The 17,855-nt window shown below is 43.8% G+C and overlaps 1 protein-coding gene across 3 annotated transcripts in view; it reads right to left on the bottom strand.

The window, feature by feature from the left end:
* Positions 1 to 16,941, bottom strand: part of PPP2R3A (protein phosphatase 2 regulatory subunit B''alpha) — a 350,126-nt gene extending 333,185 nt beyond the window's left edge. For 2 of the 3 annotated variants that reach the window (XM_068280384.1, XM_068280386.1), the window contains exon 1: positions 16,745 to 16,941. The gene's annotated coding sequence lies outside the window, so the exon portion shown is untranslated. Of the gene's footprint in view, positions 1 to 5,490; positions 5,607 to 16,744 lie in introns of those variants that run through there. The other variant, XM_068280385.1, reaches the window with a different exon arrangement.
* Positions 16,942 to 17,855: the final 914 nt, after the last annotated feature.

The following is a 17,855-nucleotide window of genomic DNA, read 5'->3' as shown; positions in this document are numbered from 1 at the left end:
ATGTGCTGCAGTTGTGGCCTGTGGTAGTCACTGATGGGCTGTCGCTGTGCGTGTGCTGCAGTTGTGGCTTGTGGTAATCACTAATAGACTGCTGCTGTGTATGTGCTGCAGTTGTGGCTTGTGGTAATCACTGATGGACTGCTGCTGTGCATGTGCTGCAGTTATGGCTTGTGGTAATCACTGATGAAGCGTCGCTGTGCATGTGCTGTAGTTGTGGCTTGTAGTAATCACTGATGGACTGCCGCTGTGCATGTGCTGCAGTTGGGGCTTGTGGTAATCACTGATTGACTGCTGCTGTACATGTGCTGCAGTTGTGGCCTGTGGTAATCACAGATGGAATGCCGCTGTGCATGTGTTGCAGTTGTGGCTTGTGGTAATCACTGATGGACTGCCGCTGTGCATGTGCTGCAGTTGTGGCTTGTGGTAATCACTGATGGACTGCCGTTGTACATGTACTGCAATTGTGGCTTGTGGCAATCACTGATGGGCTGCCGCTGTGCATATGCTGCAGTTGTGGCTTGTGGTAATCCCTGATGGGCTGCCGCCGTGCATGTGCTGCAGTTGTGGCTTGTGGTAATCACTGATGGACTGCCGCTGCGCATGTGCTGCAGTTGGGGCTTGTGGTAATCACTGATTGACTGCTGCTGTACATGTGCTGCAGTTGTGGCTTGTGGTAATCACTGATGGACTGCCGCTGTGCATGTGTCGCAGTTGTGGCTTGTGGTAATCACTGATGGACTGCTGCTGTGCATGTGCTGCAGTTGTGGCTTGTGGTAATCACTGATGGACTGCCGCTGTGCATGCGTTGCAGTTGTGGCTTGTGGTAATCACTGATGGACTGTCGCTGTGCATGTGCTGCACTTGTGGCTTGTGGTAATCACTAATGGGCTGCTGCTGTGCATGTGCTGCAGTTGTGGCTTGTGGTAATCACTAATGGGCTGCTGCTGTGCATGTGCGGCAGTTGTGGCTTGTGGTAATCCCTGATGGACTGCCGCTGTACATGTGCTGCAGTTGTGGCTTGTGGTAATCACTGATGGACTGCCGCTGTGCATGTGCTGCAGTTGTGGCTTGTGGTAATCATTGATGGGCTGCTGCTGTGCATGTGCTGTAGTTGTGGCTTGTGGTAATCACTGATGAACTGCTGCTCTGCTTGTGCTGCAGTTGTGGCTTGTGGTAATCACTGATGGACTGCTGCTGTGCATGTGCTGCAGTTGTGGCTTGTGGTAATCACTGATGAACTGCTGCTCTGCTTGTGCTGCAGTTGTGGCTTGTGGTAATCACTGATGGACTGCTGCTGTGCATGTGCTGCAGTTGTGGCTTGTGGCAATCACTGATGGACTGCTGCTGTGCATGTGCTGCAGTTGTGGCTTGTGGTAATCACTGATTAACTGCTGCTCTGCTTGTGCTGCAGTTGTGGCTTGTGGTAATCACTGATGGACTGCCGCTGCGCATGTGCTGCAGTTGTGGTTATCGCCAATTTTTCTAGAACTGATTACTAGGACCAGGAGGAACACTGACAGAAACGGACAACACAGAGAGGTATGTGGTGAACATACCTCTGGGCTTACCAAAGGTAGCATAGCTTCAGGTCAGGTGACCTATAAAGAATGGACAAATTGAATTCCACCTTGGCAGTATTTGAATGGTCTATTTTCAAGCTGCATTAAAAATTAGCATAATCCTGCATCAACTCAGAATTATTTCCATCTCACTGACCATACCAAGTAGATATGCCAATACTTTCCAATGTGTTGTCCAGAGGCTGCAGGATGGATGGCCCTGAAGACTATTTATTTTTTAACACCCATTTGATGGTAAAAGTACCACTGAGGTTAAAGAGGGGTCCCAATCAAAGAACATGGGGACCAGAGGGACACTGTGGAGGTAACTATTGTCCGTCACGTTTGATGGTTTGCCAGGTGATGGGCATTAAGGCCTTGTTCACATTTTAAATTGCAAGCGCTGAGTGATTTATGGAGTGATTTTTTCCAGCGCTTTCAGAACGATTTGTACTTAGAAAAACACTATACTAAGCGCTGAAGTGCAGCGATGTTTTTTTCACTTTCTGTCAGTCAGGAAATGAACTCCTTGCCCCGGAAATGAATACATTTTAATGTATTTATTCATTAAAAGCACTCGGAAAATCGCTTTTCAAACTGCTTTTTCAAGCGATTAGCCATTTTCCTATCTTTTCTCTTGAACAGCAAATGCTCATAAAATGGTGCAGGACCCATGTTTGCGATTGGATAGAAAGTGCATCGCTCATTTGAAAACTCACATATAGCAACATTGCAAAATCGCTCTAAATGTAAACAAGTCCTAACTGTCTATTAGCTAAACCTAACCCTAGTGTATGCGTGTTACAAGCTGCAGGCTTCTTCAGGGTTCAGGAGCTAATGACACGGTTCAGTATGCTCTAGTAAAGTAGCAGCAAATTATCAGCACTACATATCAGAGCTACAAATAGCAGTTAAACAATCGTTTACAGCAAAGTGTAAACTATCTCAGTGCTGGAGATTTCTGTGTTTTGTAAATGTACTGACAATGCTCAGAAAGTGGTTACAAACTGTGTTCCATAAACCCAAAAACAGCAGCTTGCGGCAATCTCGAGAACACGCAGATCTGCTTGCTTATCTCTCAACTGGTAAATACAAGATGCACAAAGGAGGAACATAATCAACAATTCTGCTCCGCTATGGAAAACAGACTCCACTATGGCAGAAGATGAGAAACAAAATCACTGCAAAGGAATAGAAAAAATCTCTGGCAAGTTGGCAACACATCAGCGATCTAATTATCAGCGGGACTGAAACTTTCATTCAAAACAGGTACACTTACTTGTTCTTCCCAACACTATTCCACTTTTTTTTCCCTTAAACTGAGTTCTATTGATTTTAACAGCAATAACAAAATACAGCAATACATTAATTATGGAAACATGCCTTAGGGCTCATTTCCACAGGCTGTTTATGGGCCAGTGCACACCAAAACCTGCTAGCTGATCCGCAAACGCTAGCGGTTTTGGAAGAGTTTTTTTGGAGCGATTCTAGGTATGTTTATAGAGAGATTTTATAAACATGCCTAGCGTTTTATTTGGAGCATTTTACTGTAGCGGTTTTTAGATTTTGTTACAGTACACTGGCCCGATTCGCCGCCGTTTCGACAGCAGATTCGATCACTGGGATCGAATCTGCTGCCAATCGTTCGCGCTACACACCGAATTTCGATCCTTTTCGTCCGATCCCGTCGATCGCTCCGTGCGGAAAATTAGCGTCGATCTCCCGCGGGTAGGGAGCGCTTTGCTAGCGGCGTTCGAGTACCCGACGACCGACGCAATAGAGCCGCATACATTACCTGCTCCGCCGGCACGACTACCCCCGGTCACCGCTGCTCCGTGTTCGCGCTGGTCTCCGGCATGCTTCAGTTCCTCCTGCCCGGCAGGAAGTTTAAACAGTAGAGGGCGCTCTACTGTTTAAACTTCCTGCCGGGCAGGAAGAAGTAAAGCATGCCGGGGTCGGAGACCAGAGCGGAGACTTAGCAGCGGTGACCTGGGGACTGGAGTCGCGCCAGCGGAGCAGGTAATGTTGCAAGCATGCGGGCGGGCGGGGGCAGCAGCAGCAGCACCACCACCACCGATTGTGAACGGTTTCAGGCTGAAATCGGTTCACAATCGGTTTGCAGTAAAGGTAGCCATACGATCCCTCTCTGATCAGATTCGATCAGAGAGGGATCTGTCAGTTGGTCGAATCTGATGGCAAATCGACCAGTGTATGGCTACCTTAACTCTCTGTAGACAGCACTGCAGCACTATGCCTCTGCAGAGTTTTTGGTTAATTTTTGTCCAGTTTCACCCTGATCAGTGTGTAATAAAGCATTTACCCTTCCCACGTACTCCACAGGGTAAGTGTACAAAAAAAAAAAAAAAAAGTAAGGTAAAATAAAAGCAGTGAGACATGGTTTCTTATTGCAAGGGGATGACACACACACAGACACACACACACACACACACACTTGCATGCTGGGAAAGGAACTCATACTACACTGGCAACAAGGAGCTATGGGATCCTGCCTAAGCAGAACGTTACAATACATTTCCTGCAATAGTACAGAAGTCCCACGAGCAAAACAGTGAGTGGTTTCTAATTAATGTACATTTACCATCATATGCATCAAAAAAAAAAAAATGTGAGGCTTGACACTAAGATGAGAGAAACACATCAGTTCTTAGTGGACAAGTGTATTAAAGCCCACAAAACTACTGGATATTGTTTTCCGAATACCAGTGAGATAACTGCTTGCAGTAGTAAACATCTGTATTGATCAAACAAAACTACTACCCTTCCACTACACCTTTAAATTGTATTCCTACTATCCTTTAACCCTACTGTAAAGTATGGTGGTGGAAGTAGAATGGTGTAGGGTTGATTTCTTGCTATAGTGCTTGGGTTGTTAGAACTTACAGAGGAAACCAGGAAGCCAAATAAAGAGTTCAGATAGAGATAGATATAAAGATTTGTCTTCATACACAAAGTATATAATGTTTTTTATTACACTGTTCAGTGTTCTCCCCAGGATTTTTTTCCAGCCGGGTGGCATGAAAAAGTAGCCGGGTGGCGTGCGACGGGGAAGTGCAGGACAAGTGCAACTCTGCTTACAGCATAGAGGGAGGATGAGGAGACGAGCCGATGTACCTGCTAGGTACACACGATGCAATTTTCTGACAGATTTACTGTCGGATGGACTATTTCCAACATGTTTAATCTGATTTTCAATCAATTTTCCGTTTACTTGGACATGTTGGAAATAGTCCATCTGACAGTAAATCTGTCAGAAAATTTAATCGTGTGTACCTAGCATTAGGGAGAAAGTATTTCAGATTATGGTGCTCAGGTTCTTTTAAAGCAGACCAGCACTCAGAACTTTCTCTCTTCTCTAAAAGATAAGCAACAATATAATACATTTTAATGGAAGACATTTCATTGTTACAGCTGATACAAATTCTACAATAAATCTGCACTGTTTCTACTTCCTCCTTTCAAGGAAGCAGACATTGTTAACCTCCTGTGCTTTCAAAATAGTTTATCTGCTATAGCAGTCAGGTGACACAGGGAAAAAAAACTACAAATTGTGATTAGACAAGAGGGGTAATTAGACAGGCCAGGCTCTATAAATACATGCAGGGTACATTTCACTGTTTTCCTTCTATGCAAGAGTTCAGGTCCACTTTGTTCATGCAGAGTGATTGTTGAAGGGGGAGGTGGAGCATTACTGACAGGATGCAAGCTGGGGGGTAGATAACAGACGCAGCAGGAGAGAAGATTGCTTTTTTTTTTTAAACTTTAAGTTTGGGACTCCGGAGCAGAAAAGAGCTGAGTGCAGAGGAGGCTGCCTCGGAAACACCCTGTCACTCTACATGCCCTGTAATGCTCGATCCTCCCCCGAACTGAACATAAAAGAAAAGCAAACGTCTGAGCTCTGAAGTTATATCACCTCTTCTAGCTGATTAGACCAGCAGCTCCTTATCTGAACGGCATTGTTATCTGCTGTCTGCGGGGATGGTGAATGAAGAAGTCGCTTCTGACTGACTGTCCGTTTGCAGAACGAACGCACATGGTCTCTCTCCTCCCATAACTTCTGCAGGCTGCTGAGAAAGATGTGTGGGCGTGCTTGCTTGGCTGCCTCTCTTTTCATTGGCCAGAGAGCTGCCAGCATAAAATAATGCCTGTTTCATTGGAGGGCGGGAGGCAGAGACGGAGCAGAGTTTCCAGCTAGATGCATAGTGCCGCCCCTTACAACCCGCCCAGCCAATCCCTGCTCCACTAGACCAGACAGCGTGAGGTGACAGGCAGAGGAGCGCTCCTCAGCTCCTGCAGTGTACAGCGTCAGCTCTCCCTATTGTGCGAGAGCTGGACGCTGATTGCTAGCAGGCAATGGAGCGCTCCTGCCTGGGTTTTTTTGCAGCTGGGTGGGTGATTGACAGCTGGGCGGGGTCTGAAACCAGCCGGGCGGCCCGCCCACTTAAATGGCCCTGGGGAGAACACTGCTGTTGCCTAAATGTAACAGCAGGCTTTCTCAACCAGGTAAATTACTAGCAGCTCACCTCAATGACAGACTGTAATGAAAATGTTATGCTCTTGTGTTATCATTATATCCATCAGAACACGTTCAGAGTCACATGGAACATTTCACCAGCTTGGCCTAGCACAGTGCTTACACACGGATGTTACATCACAGGACATTAAAGATGCAAAATAAGCAATAAAAGTGCAGTAGACAGACACAACGGTACCATCCTGGAGTCATGCAAAGAGAGGCAAACTGAACTTGCAGTAAGGATAAAATGTACAATTTGTTATACACATCACAAATTATTACCACAGTATATGCACTAAACAACATTAAACTATAAAGACAAGATAAGACACAAAACATTTAGATCGCGCTTTTCTGCTGGCGAACTGGCGAAGCGCCAGAGCTGCAGCCACTTAGGGGATATGAAAACTACTTAAAGCGGAACTGAACTCAGAAGTCCTCTCTGCTCCAAAAGATACGCAACAGCATAATAATCTTTAAACTAGAAATTTCTTTGTTATAGCTGATACAATCCTAAAATAAATCTCTGTTGTTTCTAATTCCTGATTCATGGAAGCAGATACATTGTTAACAGCCTGAGCATTCAAATGAGCTTATCTGCCATCTCAGCAATAGGGAGTCATGTGACACAGGTGAGAGATCAGATTACAACGTGTGATTAGACACAAACAAGGGGGAATTAGAGAGGCTAAACTCTCTAAATACATACAGGGTGCATTTCTCTATGTATTCCTTCTGTCCTGTGCAGCAGTTCAGGTCCACTTTAACACCAATACAGGCAAACTTCTGTGTTACATAAATAGTGCTCTCCCCAGGTTCTTTTAGCTGGGTGCTCCACCTGGCTAATTTTTGTGACCACCCGGCTATCATCGGCTCACCTCCTCATCCTCCTCTTATGCGGCAAGCAGAGTTGCACAGAGAAGCACCAGGCCCTGCATTCTCCCATTGCATCACCCAGGTACTTTTTCATGCCACTCGGCTGGAAGAAAAATTCTGGGGAGGACACTGCAATAGCGTAACTCTGAGTATTCACGCAACAAGCTTATACACGGTGCATTAATAGCTAACACTGACCAAGCCACCCAGGACCATTTGTTGTTATTTAAAAAGAGAACGTCTAAGTTTAAAAAAAAAAAAAAAAAAAAAAAAAAGGGGAGATACCGAGTCAGTTCACTCATGATTCAAGACCATACCCGTGGCTCCATTTTTTTGCCCTGGACAAAAAAAAAACGGAGCCACTGATACCAATGGTAAAAATAGTGGCCGTCTTCACACACACACAGAAAATAAAAAAAAATAAATAAAAAAATAAAAAAAAAGGATCTGTGGGCTCCATTTTAGAAAACTGAATTGGGAGTCCGGATTTGCCACATTTTCACAGAGCCCGGATACCCGCGGAAGCAATGAAAGGCAACACAAAACGGATCTTCCTCCACACTACAGAACTTTTGCACACAAAACAGATGCCAAAGCAGATTGCCTACTGCCTGCTCCTCCCCTCTGCATCATCTTTGCGGACCTCTTTATCCAGTAGAAACAAACAGGATGAAGGGACGAGTTTTTGACATATGTTTAAAAGGACTGGAAACATATGCTACAAAAGCACAACATTTTGAAAAACAAATAACTTTTTAGAAAAACTGATCCGTTTAAAACGCATTCCAATCTGCAGCCTGACAAGTTTGGGCCGACCCTTATTCTCCTTTCCCACTGGGTGCTATGCCATCCATTCTAACAGACCGCACATAGGATGCAATAAGATTTTGTCTGAAGAAGAAGGGGCGGCTTTATCCCTTTCGAAACTCGTTACAATAAACAGATCTTTACATTACACGGCTTCCCCGTGTATTGTTGTTTGCACAGACTTGCACCTCACCCCTGCCAACTCCATTATACACTACCAGCTAACAGGCGCCCGCAGAGTGCAGGTAACGCTTGTGCTGGAAGGTGGAAGACAGCTTGCACACCGATCCCTCTACAAAAGGGAATATACTCATGGCCACTGAGCACCTGAATTGTGCAGAATGCTGGTGACTGCAAGGCGAATGGTGCTATCCACAGCTTCGAGGAGAGGAACAAAGGAATCCCGGTTGCCAGGAGCCTGGTCCCTGGCTCAAAGGGACAAAGCCTGCGAGCTGGGACACCCATATGGGCTAACCAGCAGTACACTGAGGTGAGATCATTCTACGGTCTGCTGGCCACTTTTCATAATCCACACACTGAGTGCGCTTTCTCCCATTTTTTCGCAATAAGCAAGGTCACATAAAAGTCCATTGACTTTCATGTTTCCGTTCACATTAGCTGAAGGGGTCCAGAACGTTGCGTTGTAACGCCTTCGGGAACAAATAATCGCACAACACAAGTAATTTGCCATCGGGTGAAACAGAACTAGCGCCGCCGATACACGTCAAAGCGCAACTTCCCATTGTTATTCCATTCATCGTAAGGTGTTCAGGAAGTCAGGTTCGTTCACACGTTAGTTAGTGGGAAAGGGCTTATAGCTCAGTAGAGGGAAGCCTCTGAAAACAGCTGCACTGCCTTTCCGCGCCCGCATTACAGCACAGAGCCGCTTGTGCACCAGTGACTTCAAGCTACTGCGCAGCTTGTCTTGCGCCTGCACAGTGCAGCCATGCTTGTACACAAATGGGAATGTGGCCCTGCAAACTTATTCCACAAACTCTTGTCACATAGGTTCGGAGGTCCCAGCAATGGAACGTCGAGGGGGATGGGGAAGCCGTTGGAGTATCCAGAGAATTCCCTCTACCTAGGTAAGTTACTATTACATATTTTTACCTTTCAGGTACACCATAAGCAAGGTTTTCAACTTTGTATAATGTGAGGTACGCTATATATTAACCACTTAAAGAGAACCTGAACTGAAAATAAAAAGTCAAAATAACTATAAACAGGTCAATGCTTACCACATGTGTAACCTACTACTCAATCTCTTTCTCCTCTCCTGCGTCCTGTTTGTCCACTGTGATCAATGGAATTTTCTGTCCTCCATTTAAAAAATGGCCGTTACCCCATAACAGCTTCCTGGTCAGCACACTGTTAAATTGTAATATCACCCATTTGAACCATAGAGAAACATGGACATTACCTTGCACATTCAGTTGTAACTGACAGCTGCTGATATATAACTGACAGCAACTGGTATATTTTAGTTCTGACAAAATATTGTCAGAACTGGAAGGGATCACTGTAAGAAGAAAATGGTGAGCTTCTGAGAGGAACTGACAGTGAGGTTAGTATGTAATATTCATTTGCAGCTACATCATGTGTTTATTTTAAATAATTTTACTCGCTTCAGGTTCCCTTTACAGGGATACTGTAGGGGGGGGGGGGGTCGGGGTAAAATGAGTTGAACTTACCCGGGCCTTCCAATGGTCCCCCGCAGACATCCTGTGCCCGCGCAGCCGCTCACCGATGCTCCGGCCCCGCCTCCAGGTCACTTCTGGAATTTCAGACTTTAAAGTCTGAAAACCACTGCGCCTGCGTTGCTGTGTTCTCGCTCCCACTGACGTCACCAAGAATGTATAGCACAAGCCCAGTATGGTCTGCGACTACGCAGTACGCTCCTGGTGACATCTGCGGGAGTGAGGACACGGCAACGCAAGCGCAGTGGTCTTCAGACTTTAAAGAGACTCCGTAACAAAAATTGCATCCTGTTTTTTATCATCCTACAAGTTCCAAAAGCTATTCTAATGTGTTCTGGCTTACTGCAGCACGTTCTACTATCACTATCTCTGTAATAAATCAACTTATCTCTCTCTTGTCAGACTTGTCAGCCTGTGTCTGGAAGGCTGCCAAGTTCTTCAGTGTTGTGGTTCTGTGATGCATCTCCCCCCTCCAGGCCCCTCTCTGCGCACTGCCTGTGTATTATGTCGATTAGGGCAGCTTCTCTCTTATCTTTTACAAGCTGGATAAATTCTCCTCTGAGCTGGCTGGGCTTTCACATACTGATGAATTACATACTGGCAGAGCTGTCTGCACTCTGCAGTAAGAAACAGCCTGACACTTCAGTGGAAGATAGCTGCAGGGGGAAAGAAACACACAAATGATCTCTTGAGATTCAAAAGGAAGGGTGTATACAGCCTGCTTGTGTATGAATGTATTTTCTATGTGTGGACATACTGTACATCAACCTACTTCCTGTTTTGGTGGCCATTTTGTTTGTTTATAAACAAACTTTTTAAAACTGTTTTTAACCACTTTTAATGCGGCGAGGAGCGGCGAAATTGTGACAGAGGGTAATAGGAGATGTCCCCTAACGCACTGGTATGTTTACTTTTGTGCGATTTTAACAATACAGATTCTCTGAAATTCCAGAAGTGAACCGGAGGCGGGGCCTGAGCATCGGTGAGCGGCTGCGCGGGCACAGGACTTCTGCGGGGGACCGTTAGAAGCCCCGGGTAAGTTCAACTCATACAGTAGATTTATTCTTTTTGCAATTTAGAGCTATAAAGTAACTTTCCATTTCACATGTAAAGTTTGTATGTCTAAATCTGTGTTTATGCCTATAGATTATTATATAGGTCTATATATGTACTGGTGCCTATGCTGTATATCTAGTAAGAGGGCTTTTTGGTCCTTTTAGCCCCTTACACGCTTCTAGGAGTTCTGGTTAACCATGAGCTTGCTGGACAATCTGTAACTCTGTCTATATTTGTACTGACACCTATAGATTATTCTGTATGTCTATATCTGTATGAACTCCTATAGATTATTCTATATATCTATATCTGTACTGGGACCTATAGCTTATTCTGTTTGTCTAGATCTGTACTGACTCATAGGGTTTAACATTTATGCCTAAACTGAGACTGTCCAAAACTGACAGTGGGCCCTAGCTGCACTTCACTGCTACAGATCTCTGTGTACTCTGAGGTAATGTTGCCAAGAGAGAGAGACTGTCAAGAAACCTCCAACTTAGTGCAGGAGTACCGTAATTAACTGCACAAGGCAGAAGCTTTTGAAACTTATTTTCAACACTTGCACTAGCCCACTGATTGCAAACATGCCTGTCTGCCAGTAGAAACAACAAAAACGAAAGTATTTTAAATGCACATAAAAACAAAGCAACCAAGCTGAAATAAGGGTTGTCATTAATCCTTACAACAGAGAGCTAAACTGAAAGCATTGAGTTTTTCTCAACTAAAGATGATTTTCCATTTTATGTGCATTATCTTCTGCTACCAATAGAAGAGTTTATGTGCCATTGCATTATAGGTCTTTGAACGTCACTATAGATAGGGACATGTAAGATGATTAGTAGAAGTCATTATAGATAGGGACACACACACACACACACAGTAGGATTGCCCCTGGACAGCAGTATAGGGACATGTAGGATGATCTGTACATGTCAGTATAGATAGGTACACATAGCAAGATCTGCAGAGTCAGCAAAGATAGTGACATACAGCATTTTCAGTAGAATTCAGTTTAGATATGCAAACACAGGACCAGTATAGGTATGGACACATAGAAGACCTGTAAATGTCAGTATAGATATGGACCTACAGCATGATCTGTAGAAGTCAGTATATCTTTGGACCCATAGCATGATCTGAAGAACTTGAAGTCATAATAGACATTTACATACACCATGTAGATTTCAGTATAGATATGTACATGTAGAATGATATCTAGGAGTCAGTATAGATATGATCTGTATGAGCCAGCAGGTACTGTATATGAACACATAAATTGATTAGCTGTTGACAGGATGATCTGTAGGATTCAGTTTAGGCATAAATGTTAAACCCTATGAGTCAGTACAGATCTAGACAAACAGAATAAGCTATAGGTCCCAGTACAGATATAGATATATAGAATAATCTATAGGAGTTGATACAGATATAGACATACAGAATAATCTATAGGTGTCAGTACAAATATAGACAGAGTTACAGATTGTCCAGCAAGCTCATGGTTAACCAGAACTCCTAGAAGCGTGTAAGGGGCTAAAAGGACCAAAAAGCCCTCTTACTAGATATACAGCATAGGCACCAGTACATATATAGACCTATATAATAATCTATAGGCATAAACACAGATTTAGACATACAGAATAATCTATAGGAATCAGTATAGACAGGCACATGGGATACTCTATAGGAGTCAGTACAGATGTAGACAAAGAATAATCTATAAGCATACAGTGGTTTGCAAAAGTATTCGTCCCCCTTGAAGTTTTCCACATTTTGTCACGTTACTGCCACAAGCATGAATTAATTTTATTGGAATTCCACGTGAAAGACCAATACAAAGTGGTGTACACGTGAGAAGTGGAACGAAAATCATACATGATTCCAAATATTTTTTACAAATAAATAACTGCAAAGTGGGGTGTGCGTAATTATTCAGCTCCCTTTGGTCTGAGTGCAGTCAGTTGCCCATAGACATTGCCTGATGAGTGCTAATGACTAAATAGAGTGCACCTGTGTGTAATCTAATGTCAGTACAATACAGCTGCTCTGTGACAGCCTCAGAGGTTGTCTAAGAGAATATTGGGAGCAACAACACCATGAAGTCCAAAGAACACACCAGACAGGTGAGGGATAAAGTTATTGAGAAATTAAAGCAGGCTTAGGCTACAAAAAGATTTCCAAAGCCTTGAACATCCCACGGAGCAGTGTTCAAGCGATCATTCAGAAATGGAAGGAGTAAGGCACAACTGTAAACCACCAAGACAAGGCCGTCCACCTAAACTCACAGGCTGAACAAGAAGAGCGCTGATCAGAAATGCAGTCAAGAGGCCCATGGTGACTCTGGACGAGCTGCGGAGATCTACAGCTCAGGTGGGGGAATCTGTCCATAGGACAGCTATTAGTCGTGCACTGCACAAAGTTGGCCTTTATGGAAGAGTGACAAGAAGAAAGCCATTGTTAACAGAAAAGCATAAGAAGTCCTGTTTGCAGTTTGCCACAAGCCATGTGGGGGACACAGCAAACATGTGGAAGAAGGTGCTCTGGTCAGATGAGACCGAAATGGAACTTTTTGGACAAAATGCAAAACGCTATGTGTGGCAGAAAACTAACACTGCACATCACTCTGAACACACCATCCCCACTGTCAAAAATGGTGGTGGCAGCATCATGCTCTGGGGGTGCTTCTCTTCAGCAGGAACAGGGAAGCTGATCAGAGTTGATGGGAAGATGGATGGAGCCAAATACAGGGCAATCTTGGAAGAAAACCTCTTGGAGTCTGCAAAAGACTTGAGACTGGGGCAGAGGTTCACCTTCCAGCAGGATAACAACCCTAAACATAAAGCCAGGGCAACAATGGAATGGTTTAAAACAAAACATATCCATGTGTTAGAAAGAATGGCCCAAAGTCCAGATCTAAATCCAATTGAGAATCTGTGGCAAGATCTGAAAACTGCTGTTCACAAACGCTGTTCATCTAATCTGACTGAGCTGGAGCTGTTTTGCAAAGAAGAATGGGCAAGGCTTTCAGTCTCTAGATGTGCAAAGCTGGTAGAGACATACCCTAAAAGTCTGGCAGCTGTAATTGCAGCAAAAGGTGGTTCTACAAAGTATTGACTCGGGGCTGAATAATTACGCACACCCCACTTTGCAGTTATTTATTTGTAAAAAATGTTTGGAATCATGTATGATTTTCGATCCACTTCTCACATGTACACCACTTTGTATTGGTCTTTCACGTAGAATTCCAATAAAATTGATTCATGTTTGTGGCAGTAATATGACAAAATGTGGAAAACTTCAAGGGGGCCGAATACTTTTGCAAACCACTGTAAGTACAGATACAGAAATGCAGAATAATCTATAGGTGTGAGTACAGATATAGACACATGGGATAATCTATAGGAGTCCATATAGATATAGACACATGGGATAATCTGTAGAAGTCAGTGCAGATATAGACACATGGGATAATCTATAGGTGTCAGTACAGATATAGACACATGGGATAATCTATAGGAGTCATTATAGATATAGACACATGGGATAATCAGTAGGAGTCAGTGCAGATATAGATACATGGGATAATCTATAGGAGTCAGTATAGATATAGACACATGGGATAATCTGTAGGAGTCAGTGCAGATATAGACACATGGGATAATCTATAGGAGTCAGTATAGATAAAGACACATGGGATAATCTGTAGGAGTCAGTATAGATATAGACACATGGGATAATCTGTAGGAGTCAGTGCAGATATAGACACATGGGATAATCTATAGGTGTCAGTACAGATATAGACACATGGGATAATCTGTAGGAGTCAGTACAGATATAGACACATGGGATAATCTATAGGAGTCAGTATAGATATAGACACATGGGATAATCTGTAGGAGTCAGTGCAGATATAGACACATGGGATAATCTATAGGTGTCAGTACAGATATAGACACATGGGATAATCTGTAGGAGTCAGTACAGATATAGACACATGGGATAATCTACAGGAGTCAGTACAGATTTAGACACATGCAGGGGCATAGCAATAGGGGGTGCAGAGGTAGCGACCGCATCGGGCCCTTGGGCCAGAGGGTCCATCCCTCAACTACAGTATTAGCTCTCTATTGGTCCTGTGCTAGTAATAATCACTTCTATAGATACTTTGATTTGTGGTAATAATTAACAAACTGTTCCCATCCCCTTCTTGCACCTCTGACACTGTAGTTGCCATTGACCGGTTTTAGTGCGTCGTATCAATTGTTATGTATAGAGTGTTAGGGGCCCACAGCTCCTTAGCTACGCCACTGGACACATGGGATAATCTATAGCCTAGGTTCTCAACGTGTGGTACGCGTACCCCAGGGGGTACTTCTGATGGTTCCAGGGGGTACTCTGGCTTGGTATACTTAACCAAGAATAACAAATTTACAGTTTTAGAAAATGATAAATCTTATTCAAACAGCATCAAATTGGTGATTTAGCTAATTTCAAGCAATAGTAAATGCTTGTGCATTGTTTAGAACCATTTATCATGTACTATGATTAAATATATATTTGTCAAGGGGTACTTGTGATAATGTTTACTATGCTAGGGGGCACTTGGGAAGTACAGGGTTTTAAAAAAGGGGTACAAACCAATAAAATGTTGAGAAACACTGATCTATAGGAGTCAGTACAGATATAGACATGGGATAATCTATAGGAGTCAGTACAGATATAGACATGGGATAATCTATAGGAGTCAGTACAGATATAGACATGGGATAATCTATAGGAGTCAGTACAGATATAGACATGGGATAATCTATAGGAGTCAGTACAGATATAGACATGGGATAATCTATAGGAGTCAGTACAGATATAGACATGGGATAATCTATAGGAGTCAGTACAGATATAGACATGGGATAATCTATAAGAGTCAGTACAGATATAGACATGGGATAATCTATAGGAGTCAGTACAGATATAGACATGGGATAATCTATAGGAGTCAGTACAGATATAGACATGGGATAATCTATAGGAGTCAGTACAGATATAGACATGGGATAATCTACAGGTGTCAGTACAGATATAGACATGGGATAATCTACAGGAGTCAGTACAGATATAGACATGGGATAATCTACAGGAGTCAGTACAGATATAGACATGGGATAATCTATAGGAGTCAGTACAGATTTAGACATGGGACAATCTACAGGAGTCAGTACAGATTTAGACATGGGATAATCTACAGGAGTCAGTACAGATTTAGACACTTGGGATAATCTATAGGAGTCAGTACAGATATAGACATGGGATAATCTACAGGAGTCAGTACAGATATAGACATGGGATAATCTACAGGAGTCAGCACAGATTTAGACACTTGGGATAATCTATAGGAGCCAGTACAAATATAGACATACAGAATAATCTATAGGTCGCAGTACAGATACAGACACATGGGATAATCTATAGGTCCCAGTACAAATATAGACATACAGAATAATCTATAGCTTCCAGTACAGATACAGACACATGGGATAATCTATAGGTCCCAGTACAGATACAGACACATGGGATAATCTATAGGTCCCAGTACAGATACAGACACATGGGATAATCTATAGGTCCCAGTACAGATATAGACATACAGAATAATCTATAGGTCCCAGTACAGATATAGACATACAGAATAATCTATAGGCCCCAGTACAGATATAGACATACATAATCTATAGGCCACAGTACAGATATAGACATACATAATAATCTATAGGTCCCAGTACAGATATAGACATACATAATAATCTATAGGTCCCAGTACAGATATAGACATACATAATAATCTATAGGTCCCAGTACAGATATAGACATACAGAATAATCTATAGGTCCCAGTACAGATACAGACACATGGGATAATCTATAGGTACCAGTGCAGATATAGACATACAGAATAAAATATAGGTCCCAGTACGGATATAGACATACAGAATAATCTATAGGCCCCAGTACAGATATAGACATACATAATAATCTATAGGTCCCAGTACAGATATAGACATACAGAATAATCATAGGTACCAGTACTGATACAGACACATGGGACCATCTATAGCAGTCAGTATAGAATTGGGCACAGTGGATGTATGTAGCTGGAGTGTGCCAGGTCGGACACTTGCAGGTGACAAGATGCAGCAGTGACAGCAGACTCAGACTCACCAGCTAATGCTATCCTGTGACCACGCTGGAAGCTGTAGTTCTTCCCATTCAGAAGCTGAGGCTACAAGTTGCGGCACTCGGGCATGTCAGCGGAGGCTACACACCTGCGATACAGCGCAGTAATCACAGAGCCCTGGTCCGCTGCACTGTCCCCGGCACGTCCTCCCCGCACATCTCCACAGCTCTCCCCTCTCCGGCTTCCCTGCCAGCTGCTGTCACGTGGTGTCAACTTCTCCGCCACGCCCCCTTCCCCATGTGCAGGGCGTGAGTGTGTTCTTCGGAGAGGGCGGGGCCAGGCTCCGAGCCAGTAGGTCCCTGAGGGAGGGGCGAGCACCTAGGCAGCGAGCCAATAATCTGACAGAGCGCGAGAGTGAGAGCTCGTGCGCGCGACGCCACGCCTCTCCCCACTGGCTGGAGAAGAATTAAAGCGGGGCTCTGCTCTCTGTATCCTTTTCCCCCAACTGTGTTGCTGACATTGTTGCGCAACTTCGTTGCTATAGTATAATTCTGGATGAAGAAATGAAAATGTAGAACTAAGCCTGGAAACTATAGGAACAGTATAATGAATTTGTACTCTGTACTCTGCCAGAATTCTCATCGCTGTGCAGATGTGTACAGAGAAGAAGAGAGCCCTTTTGTGGGGGATACGATGTTGGGTATGCATGCTGTATATTCCTGTAGCAGGGGCGTAGCAATAGGGGTTGCAGAGGTTGCGACCGCATCGGGGCCCTTGGGCCAGAGGGGCCCCGAAGGGCCCTCCCTCAACTACAGTATTAGCTCTCTATTGGTCCTGTGCTCATAATAATCACTTCTATAGATAGTTTGAATAGCGATAATCATTAACAAGCTGTTCCCCATCCCCTTCTTGCACCTCTGATACTGTAGTTGCCATTGGCAGGTTTTGATGCGCTGTATCAATTGCTATGTATAGAGTGCTTGGGGGGCCCCATTGTAAAACTTGCATCAGGGCCCATAGCTCCTTAGCTACGCCACTGTACACGCTATGCCCTCTTTATTCATCATTTATTAGTGTCAGGAACCAGTGGTGTAGCTAACGAGCTATGTGTTGAGCAGGGATCGTAACTAGAAATCACTGGGCCCCCCTGCGAAA

Source organism: Hyperolius riggenbachi, chromosome 4, assembly GCF_040937935.1.
Source record: "Hyperolius riggenbachi isolate aHypRig1 chromosome 4, aHypRig1.pri, whole genome shotgun sequence".
Classification (NCBI taxonomy): Eukaryota; Metazoa; Chordata; class Amphibia; order Anura; family Hyperoliidae; genus Hyperolius; species Hyperolius riggenbachi.
The sequence above is the reverse complement of the archived record's forward strand: the minus strand, read 5'-3'. Positions and strand labels throughout refer to the sequence as shown.